The sequence below is a fragment of the Fukomys damarensis genome, unplaced genomic scaffold, assembly GCF_012274545.1.
Source record: "Fukomys damarensis isolate Sample0158 unplaced genomic scaffold, DMR_v1.0_HiC HiC_scaffold_15, whole genome shotgun sequence".
NCBI classification, from domain to species: domain Eukaryota; kingdom Metazoa; phylum Chordata; class Mammalia; order Rodentia; family Bathyergidae; genus Fukomys; species Fukomys damarensis.
Window position 1 is genome coordinate 63,158,590 of NW_022900927.1, and position 10,647 is coordinate 63,169,236.

General features: G+C 53.7%; 1 long non-coding RNA gene across 1 annotated transcript; it reads left to right on the forward strand.

Annotated features, from left to right (window-relative positions):
- The first annotated feature begins 6,653 nt into the window (after nucleotides 1-6,653).
- On the forward strand, nucleotides 6,654-10,096 carry LOC104867069. The gene is made up of 4 exons (XR_781662.2): nucleotides 6,654-7,055; nucleotides 8,509-8,642; nucleotides 9,322-9,443; nucleotides 9,835-10,096. It is a non-coding gene; the product is annotated as an uncharacterized LOC104867069 (long non-coding RNA).
- The last annotated feature ends 551 nt before the right edge of the window (nucleotides 10,097-10,647 follow it).

Here is a 10,647-nt window from a genome sequence, read left to right on the forward strand (position 1 = left end):
ACTGTCCCCAGAGGGACTCGCACTGTGTCTAAGCAAGTTCAAGAGTTCTTCCCGTGTAGCTCAGGGGTACAGTGGTTGCTACCAGGAGCGGGAATATGGGTCTGAGCTCCAGCACCACACACACAAGTACTTTCAGTAAGCCCAAGACAAAAACAGAGCCGGGCGTGGCAGTGCACATCTGTGGTCCAGCATTCAGGAGGCTGAGGCAGGAGAATCGCCATGAGTTCGAGACCAGCCTGAACTGTATAGTGAGACCTTGTCTCAAACAAACAAATAAACAAGCAAATAAATGTAAAGGATAAGGATGCATATCACAATGTAACAACTATTTTTCTGTCTTAGTGGTGCATAAAATAATACTGTGTATTACAGTATCAAGTTCCTGGTACTTTATTTTATTTTAGTTTTTGGTACTTGGGATCAAACTCAGGACCTTGCTCTTACAAAGCAGGTACAGTGCCACTGAGCCAAATCCCTAGCCCAAGTTCTTGGTACTTTAGCACTGAGTTCATTGACTAAAAAAAGAAAGTGGAAATTTTTATAAATGATTTACAGCCTTATTTGGGTATTAAACCAAATGCAGCTATATAGCCAAGAAAAGAGTGAACTCTATAAAAAAATGAATTCTATAAAGAGATTACAGCTAGCAGATTTCTGGCTTCTTGGTCCCCTTCAGACTCAGGCCTTAGCCCCCGGGGTTGAGCAATCCCTGTACCGATGTGGAAAAGTTTGAGCGGCTTCGCTTCACAAAGACTCCCTTGAGCCCCTGGCCATCAGGCAGGGAGCTGTGAAACAAGCCGGTGTCTTGGTCCCAGGCTGCTGTCCACTGCTGTCCCCTGGGGCTGTGGTGCCCCACGGAGGCCCAGGGACTGCGGTTTTCAAGGCCGAGTCAGAGACCACCCCGGAATTTTGAGGCCAAATGGAGCCTTTGCCTGAGCTGGTCCAGTTTGAGACATAAGGGCGAGGGGCCGAGGGCCAGGTGTCAGAGCTGCGTGGCCCAACTTGGAGGACTCCAGGCTTCTGTGATCTGAGGACAGAGTAGGCTTTTCCTTACTGTGCTATGCTTTTGGAAGCAGAGGACCCATTTTCTTAAAATTTCCTAGTCATTCACTCAGCGATACTGCTGAGCTGGTCTGGTGTGGGAGGCCAGCCACAAACACCTCCCTGTCCTCACGCAGCCTGCGCACCAGGGGAGGAGACGGTTTACAGATGACTGCGCTGTCCAGACTGGGGGAGGGAGGAGGAATGGACGTGCGTGTGATGCCACGGCTGTCAGATGCCTGCAGGGACATGGGGCAGGCGGTGCGGTCTGCGGGTGGGTGGCCCGATGGAGCGGGCAGCCTGCGACCCTGGGGCCCTGGGCCCTGCCTGCTGGGACTCCCATCCCTGTGCGGCCTCCTCCTGGGGCTGGGCAGGACTCCGAGAGCTGTTTGCAGTGAGCAGGGTGTGGCAGGGGGTTTGGTGGCTTTCTCTCAGGCTCCAGGAAGCCCAAGTGGCAGAGGTGACACAGGTGGGCACTGAGGGAGCCGAGCCTTGGCCCAATGACCCAGAAGAACCCTGGAAGGAGGGAGCCCGGAGCAGGTCCGGCCCCAGTAGCCCCAGAGACCCTGTGCAGGCACCAGGGTGGGCTCGGTTCCTTGTCCTGGAAGCCATGAAGTCACGGTGCGTGGTGGAAGGTGTTCAGTTTGGGGAAATTTGTTACTTGGCAGTAACACAACTGAAGCACAAGGAGCTCAGAGAGCTCAGAGAATAAAATCACCATTCACCACATTGTCAGATAGGAGGAGAGCCGCAGGTTTGGTTTGGAATGTGTATGATACACACGTACTTCTGTTTTTGTGATAATGCATCTCATGAATTTTTCATATGGCATTTGGCTCCTAATATATGTGCTGTGCATCTCTCCCTTGAACTACTTTAAAATAAAATTAATTATCTTCAAAATCCAGATTCTATAACAATTCAAGTCATAATTATTTTCAAAAGCAAAGAGCACTACATACAGTACCAAGCCATTACCTCTGCATCTCACTTTTAGAATTTCTTTATCTTTTTTTACCATTTACACAAAAACCATGATTAAATTAATCTTCATATATTTATAAAGGAAAAGACTTTTAGAAACACTAGACAGTGCAAACTATACTTGATCTTAGCCAAATGCCGAGAAGTGATAGACAGTACAAACTGTAAGGCAGGAAGAATGTTTTCTTTTTGGCGTTTGAGGAGTCATGTATGTGTTAATAAAGTCATTTCCCATTAGGAGAGGTTTGTCCAAGTTATGGAGGGTTTTTAAAATTTTATTTATTTATTTATTTGGTTTTTTGAGACAGGGTCTCACTGCATTGTTGAGATTGACCTGGAACTCACTACGTAGCCCAAGCAGGTCTTGAACTCACAGAAATCCTCCTGCCTCAGCCTCCTGAGTGCTGGGATGACAGGCGTGCACCACTACACACCCGGCTTGGAGGTTTTAAATTATGGTGGCCTAAGTGGACTTTCAAGTAAGACATGGAACCAAGAGAAATGAAGGGAGGAATGTTGACAGCTTGGGGAATGGGAATAAAGAAGAGGCGAGTGTGCCGTACCGTATGGCAAACACTCACGCCCCATCTTTCTCTCCAGGAGAGCGCCACCTTGGTTCTGGGTCTGCTGTCAGGTGGCCGGCTGGTGCAGAAGGCGGCCATGTTGGGAGTTCCATGGCAAGTCCTTGCCCACAGCTGGTTCAGGAATGGCGTGTGACACCAGGATGTGTGAAGGAGCGCTCCACTGTCACTCTGCTGGGAAGGGTTTCTTTGCTCTGTAGTGGAGACCACTGTGTGGAATCTTTCCTTTTCTCTTCCGGATGTTGCTGTCTACATGTGTTACCTGAGACCAGGGCAGCCATCTTGGGACCCTGGGTGGAGTCAGGCTGAGGTGGCTGAGGAAGAACAGGAACTTGGTCCTTGGGGCTGCATCACACTTAGCAGTCCTGGAACTGTCATATTCAGGGACTTGCTTTTCATAGGAAATGGGACATTTCCTAGTTTTTCAAACCATGTTGAGTTGGATCTTTTATTACTTGCCGTTAAAAGCCTTATAATGGAAACAGGAAAGTTCTAGAACGTCCGGTTTTCTGGCTTGGTCAGGAGACTCGTTCTCCGGGAAATTCCGAAGGAGAAGGTGATGGGACTGGGAAAGTGAGCAGAGTGATGACCCGAGCTTGACCCTGAGGCACAGACGCACCCGGAAGGTCTGGGGTGGGGAGCGAGGCCTTCACACCAGGCAGAACCGTGGCTTCTAACAGCGGTGTCACCAGGACAGGACCCGGAACTCTCCTGGGCCTCCATTTCCTCAGTTATCAGATGGGCATCCTTGTCATGTGTTTACAGAACAGGGATTCTTCTCTCGGGAGTCACAGGTAATGCTAGATCTTCACCAAAGATGAAGCGTCTTCTTTCACTCTGGGCCATGGGCCCACCCGTGTCCCAGCGCCCCTGCTGTGGCAAGGTCACCCGGCTGGCCCTTGTGGGATGCCTGAGCCACCTCTTCCCTCACCAGTCAGCCGCATGTAGAGCAACCAGGGCGGCCTTCACAGCTCCGCGGGGTGAGGGCGCCTCTCCAGTGATGAAACCCGAGAGCTGGGGTGGCCCGGTGGGGACTCCCTTCCTCATCCTGGCACCGGATGTGACGTGAGCAAAACTGACCTGTGCTACAGTGCTTGAAGGCAGCTGCCACCCTCACCCTCTGACCTCCGGTGTCGCACACACGGCTGGTTTGCGTGGCGTCCAGGCAGACTTGAACGTGACTCAGATCGCTTCGTGCTCGAGTCTCGGTCAGCTGGGTTCCTGGAACAAAGCAGCTCAGGCCGGGGGCTCAGGTGGCAAACCCAGTGCCCCTCATCGTCCTGGATGAGGGAAGTCTGCGCTCACGGTGCCTGCACACCGGGGGGCGGGGAGGGAGGGCTGCTCACTGCTGACTTGGCGTTGGGTCCTCACAGGTGGGAAAGAGCCGGGCAGCTCCCGGGCCCCTTTACAGGGCCGAGTCCAGCGGTGTGGGCCCCACCCTTCTGACGCGGTCACCTTCCACGGCCTGGACTCCCGATCCCATTGTACTGGGGGAGGGTTAGGATTTCAGCCTGTGAGGCTTTGGGGTACACAAATCTCGTCACCACAAAGTAGTAAACATCCTCATCCACCTTAGCATTTCGGAGATTATTACTTAGGTTAGATACTGGCTTAACCTGTGCACCCGTGGGTAAGAGAACATTTCAGTAACAGGACAAGTGTTAGGAGAAATGGCAAAATTTGCAGTGGTGGCCTGTGGATGTACGCACACACACATGCACACACATGCACACACGCACACATCTGCTCGGTGAGGCTGTGGAGCCACAATGCTGTGCTGCGTGCATTTCTGGGCTGGCGTGGCCTGTGCCACCACACACCTGAGTGCTGATTTTCTGGGGCTCTAACCCCTGTGTCTCCCAGGTCCACAGATTCCAGTGCTCCGGGCCACGAGCCCCACGCAGCTGGGGACTCTGCTCTCTAACTCCACGCGGAATCCACGGCACGCACTTGGCACCCAGGACATCCGTGTTGTCCTGAATGTGTTTATTCCGGTCACACTCACACACTCCTACACTCTCCGCACTGGCCAGGGCCTCGGGAGCTAAGTCTCAGCTCGTGATAAGGAAAGGAAGGCAACTTCCAAACGTCACAGGGGCACAAGGCCCCGCGGTCACCGGGAGGCGGCATAAATTGCTGTTCAGATGATCCAGAGCACTGGGGACACAAAACGTCCCGGTCGCTAAAGCCGGTGTCCCAGCCGTGGCGGTCGTCACAGAGGCCCTGGTGGACCTGTATAGTGTGCCTCACTGGTCCAATCCGCCTGCCCAAGTGAAAGAACCAAGACCAGGGAGGGAGGGAGGCCTCTCTGAACCCCAGCATCGGGGTTTGTCCACAGATCTTTGATGTCACCCCGGTTCTTTATAAGAGGCTGCGTGTCCCTAATCCAAAATCTGAAGCGCTTGGACATTGGCTTCTTTCGAGCACCAACGTGACAAGGCGAAAGGGAAGACTTCCTTCCCGTGCGTACATCTTGTACGCCCCCGATGACCCCGATTATTAAGCAGTGTTGCATAATTAACCTTTGGGCCAAATGAAAGCAAAATGCATTGTGTTAGACTGGGGCCGCTGCTGGATGCTAATGGCTCCATTGGAATCCAGAAGAATTTAGTTTCCACTAGGGCCGGGCTTGCCGAGCCCCGGGTTCAGTCAGGGTGAGACAGTAACACAGGCCGGGGCCGGTGGGGGCGGAGTCCCAGCTCTTTCTCCTTCCTCCTCCGGCCCTCCCACATCGGGGAAGGTCACCCTTTCAGGCATGGCTTCCTGAGTTTCTAGGCTGACCCTGTGCCTGCCCGGGGCGCAGGGGGAGCTCATGATGAGGACGGTGATTTCCAAGCAATGGACAGAGTTTGCAGGAGTGAGACCTGGAATCGTAACTCATAACGAGTAGCTCTGGCGATAATTTCTTATTTTCTGTATTTATCAAAAATGACTATATACAGTATTGCTGTTTTCTCTGCAGAGAAAAATGGGGTAATTATCACAGCTATTTGTCTACTTCCTTGTTTTAATGACTAGCAATTGCCATTTTTTAATTGCTAGAACCAAAAAAAAACCAAAAAACAAAAAACAAACTTGTCATCGCTTAGATGGTGTCATTAAGAATGCATTAAAATCAACACTTAGTGTGCAGCGGATGGATACACAGACGGTGTTGGCTTGGTTTTTGCCGTTCAGCTCTGCTCTTAGACCTGCCACAGAAAGAACAACTTGGAATTTGAACAGCGGGCTCTTGGTCCCTCTAATGAGTGTGTTTTCTTCGGAGTTGTGTGGAACGACCTCTCAACACAGGAGATTATTCTAGTAACACACATGTGTGTGTCGGGAGGTGCTGGTCCATGTTTAGCCACTGATGTCCCAGGAAAATCTTTGCAGACCGAGCCCTGGCCCGTGGCTGTGGTGTAAATCCTTCCAATGAGGCGGACCCCCCATGTGCGCCCCACATCGTATCGTGGAATACACCTTGCCATGGGCTCTTAGGAGCCGGTAGGCACTGCACCCAGCGCGTCCCTGGATAGAAATGATGTCTCAGACACACTTGTCGGAGGCCTACTGTGCGTCAGGCACTGTGTCCTGCTACAGCAGTGAACTAAGCAGAGTCCTTGCCCTGCAGGATAAAATAGCAAAAACAGACAATAAAGGAAGAACCCAGTAAATGTGAAACACGACTCCAAGGAGAGGCACCGATACAGCAAAGGTAGAGGGTAGTTGGGGCAGCAGGTATGCGGGCTTTCTGTGCAGGGTGGACAGGGCTGGCCTCTCAGGGTGTTATGAGCACAGGACAGGAGTGAGGGTGTGAGGGCAAAGAACATGCTAGAAAGGCTAAGCAAACGTGGAGTGGATGAGGAGGAAGGTGAGGGGATGCCTGGAAGTTGCCTTCAGTTTTAGTGTCTGGAGGTCCCACGATCTGGGAGGCCATGGAGCGTCTCCTTGCACGTATGTGCTTCGGCAAACATTTCTAGCCTGAATCCAGAAACATCTCTTGACCCAGGAAGTATTCCCCTGACCCCGGAAGTACTTCCTGGGATTCCTGTGAGGCCGGGCCTGGGAATGAGCCGCCTGGCCGCCCCACCCCAGGTCTCCTGTGAGGATGTGACAGCCTGGCTTTTCTACCTGTGGCTGCCCAGCCTCCCGCTGGCTCACGGCTCTCAGAGACGGGTTCCTGACGTCCTCATTCCTGGACAGTCGGTGGAGTCAGCCCCATCCCCCCGGGAGGACAACTGCCCAGAAGATCTGCCTGCTCTCTCCCCAGCCCAGCACCTAGCCCCGCAGTGTCCACGGATATCAGTGTTTACGGGACCCCCCTGCTGCTCCCCCTGCGATTTCCAGGAAGGTCTCGGCCCCCACCCGCCACGTCCCCATCCCTCTTCCCGCTGGATTTGTTCACTGCTCAGCAACTACAATGGTGCCTGGCAGGAGGCGTGATGAACATTTGCTAGACGAGTGGAGGTATGACTCCTACTTTATTCTAAATGACTGTTATTTTCTTTCCAAGTCACTTTTATTCTTCCTCCGTATTACAGATAGGATATTCTCCTGTTTTCATTAGGTTGTATGTGCAGGGAGGTAAAATTCTCCGTGGCTGTCACCATGGAGCAGCTGGCCAGTCCTCGACTCTTTTGCTCCACACAGAGGTGGCTGCGTCTGACCTGTGCCATGGGGCTCTGGGTCCCTGGGCTTCCTGCAAGCCATAGGGAACTCAAGCTGTTGGCTCGAGGGTGGCTCTGGGGACCTGGGAAACTCCCGGGTCCCAGCCGGTGGCTGCTGTGAGCCTCACTCAGGACTGGGGCTGGGATTCTTCCTGGGCAGGTGGCCTGGGGACCGAGCTGGGATCTGCGGTGCTGGTTTTTTTTGTTTTTTTTTTTCTTTTTTCTTTTTTGCAGTACTGGGGACAGAACCGAGAGCCTTTGTGCTCAGCTACCTACCCAGCCCTTTTTATTTTTATTTTATTTTTGGTTTTGGTTTTTTGAGACAGGGTCTCACTATGTAGTTGAGACTGACCTGGAACTCACTGTGTAGCCTAGGCTGGTCTCGAACTCACAGAGCTCCTCCTGCCTCAGCCTCCCGAGTGCTGGGATTATAGGTGTACGCCACCATGCCCGGCTTTTATTTTTATTTTATAATTTGGAGACAGAGTCTCAGTAAGATGCTAAGTTGTCCACGCTGGACTAGAACTTACGATCTTCCTTTTTCAGCCTCCTGGACTGCTAGGATCGCAGTCTGGCACTGCTGCAGCTGGCCCAGTGGTGTGTGTGCGCGTGTGTTTGCAGTCCTGGGGATTGAACCCAACGTGGGGCTTTGCACTTTGTGGCACGTGTTTGATGTTTGGTGCACTGAGAACGGAGCCGCAGAGGCACCATGGGGAAAGTCCCCTCCCTGTGGGTGCAGGCTTTAAACACAGCGGACGCACTGTGCTCCTGACGGACAGGGCTGTGCTGACACCATGGGGCCCTGCGTGTCTTCTGATCCTTCATCAACTAGCAATGCCTCCCAGCTCCGGAGATTTTTGTTGTTTTCTTTTTCTTTTTTTCACATTGACTGTAAAGAAATCCACAGCGATGCTTCCTCTTCAGAGCAGATGCGTGGCGCTCCCCTGGGGAGGCAGACGAAGGATGCGCTGCCGTCCCCTCCTGGGCTCCACTGCTGCTCCTGAGACGGACGCCTGAGCAGTGTGAGCCCCGGGCTCGAGCCTGGGCCTCTGGCTCAAGACCGTGGGTGTGTGACGGGGAGTAGCATTCCACACGGGGCTTTGCAGAGAGAAAGCTAAGCTGGATGTCACTGTGGCTGGCTTCAGTGCAGCCTCTGGGATGTGTCCGGATGGGTCATGGAAACCTGGCCTTGGCTCTGTATCTGGTCCCTCACCCCTTCCTCTCTGGCCCTGTTCCCTCGCTCTATTTCCCAGCTGCCACAAACCGGGAAACGCACCCCCGCTTCTGCACGATGCTCCTCGGAGCGGCCGACTGTGCACTGGACCCCTGGAACCGTGAGCCTCGTACTCCTTGTACCCTTTGGGTCGTGGCTGTTGTCCCGTGATAGGTAACGCTGAGCGGTGCACACCGATACCTACCTGTACTCTTTCTCCTTTTGGTTTGCCTTGTTCCCTGATGATTCACCTGCTAGGGGAAGGTGTTGCAAGAGAGTGTGGAGATTGCAAGGACTGCCAAAACGTATTCTCTGGCCTCAGGGAGTCCATGATCTGGTAATTCAGAGCAAGTACATTTTAGTTACTTGGAGGATATGAGCTCCAACAGCTTTGGAGCTTCAGGTCAGACCTCCCACAGGACTAGGCATTTGATAACCATGTCACATTTTAAAAAAAGAAAATTTTTTGAGACAGGCTCTCACTGTGTAGCTCAGGCTGGCCTTGAACTCACTGTGTACCCCAGGCTGACTTTGAACTCACAGCGATTCTCCTGCCTCAGCCTCCTGACAGCTAGGATTATAGGCGTGCGCCACCACACCCAGCAATAAAGTTTAATTTTCAAATTAGGAAGCAGTTAAAAATGGAAGAACAACATACTGTCGTAAACATCATGTGACTATGGTCTCTCGAAGTAGTTTGTGTCCTCTCCCTCTTGGTGGTGACAGGTGTGGTGGTGACGGGACCCCCAGCTGCTGGGTGGGGTCCCTGGAGCTTGTGGCCGCTGTGTGGCCCATGGGCTAGGGGCTCACTTGGGATGGAGATGCTGGACCCCAGGCTGCGTCCATCCTGCAGGACGAGCTGCTGGCGGGAGGGAGGAGCTCGCAGCACACGGTGGCTGGGCTGCTTCCAGAAGGGCCCACTCGCATAGCCAGGGCCGCGGCTGACCACAGGTCCCTGAAGGTGCAGAAAGAGAAGTGAGTGTCCAGGGGGTGACAGAAGCCCAGGGGGCAGGTCTCTGCACGGCCAGGGCAGGCTTGGTCCAAGCTCGGTGGGTGGGGCCACCTGCCAGGGGTGGGGACTGGGGAGCGGGACAGGTGTGCAGGGGTTGGATGGAGTGGGGTGGGGACCCGGGGACGTGGGCTCTGGACAGGCCGGGGCAGGGGGTGGACACGGGAACGCCCTCCGAGGGTTGTGGGAGGAGTCTGGAGGCTGGTAGAGCGGTGGGTCCTGCAGTCCTAGACCCGAGGGAAAGGCAGCAAGCAGGGCCGGAAGGAGAGAGGGGCCCGGGCCACAGAGCCGCCCCGCGGGAGCGCAGATGTGAGCGACTTGTGCAGGGTGCAGGGGATTCTGTGTTGTCCCCGCCAGGACCGCAGCGCTTGTCACCTGGGCGTGGAGCTCCCTGCAGCGCCCCTGCACCCGGGCCCCTCTGCCTGGGTCAGGAGGTCCGAATTCTTTGGCTGCTGTGGACCCTTCTTGATGGATGGTTATTGATAAACGCCTGAAGTGGCCGCAGGATTGCAGAGGAAGCCAGGTGTCCACCAGGGCTCTCCAACGATCGCGAAGACAGACTCCTGCCCCCGTGTGATGCAGCAGCCCAGGAAAGGTTGTGGGAGAGCCGCAGAGTTCGTGAAAGGTGGGTCCGTGGGTCCGGCCTAGTGATATTTCAAGATATGTGCCGCAGCCGGAATATGATAGGAAAACGTCTGGCTTCTGCTGATGATTGAAGTCCCAGGCTTTGCAGGTAGTGAGGTCCGTGGAAAGAAAGTTAGACGCTGCCCCCTGAAATCACAGCCCCTGGGGAGGTTCTGTGGCTGCGGCTTCAAAGCCAAAGGTTCATCTTCCTTCCTTCGAGCATCCTTCTCCCTCCCCGCCCTCTATCTTCTCCCTCGCCCTCTTTTTCTTTTCATGGCAACCCAGGGCCTTTGCACTGGACTACATCCCCAGCCCATTTTTAAAATTTTGAGACAAGGTCTCACTAAGGCTCTAAAATGCTCAAGTCCGGCTGGTACTTGGGCTCCTCCTGCCTCAGCCTCCCAGAGTGCTATAGTTAGAGTGTGTCTGGGTTGTTCTTGAAATCCTGGACTCGAACAATCCTCTACCACAAGCCTGGCTGGGCACTTGTTTCTTAACACCATTTCCTGGCTTGCTTTCTTTCTTCCTTGTTTTTTTTTTTTTTTT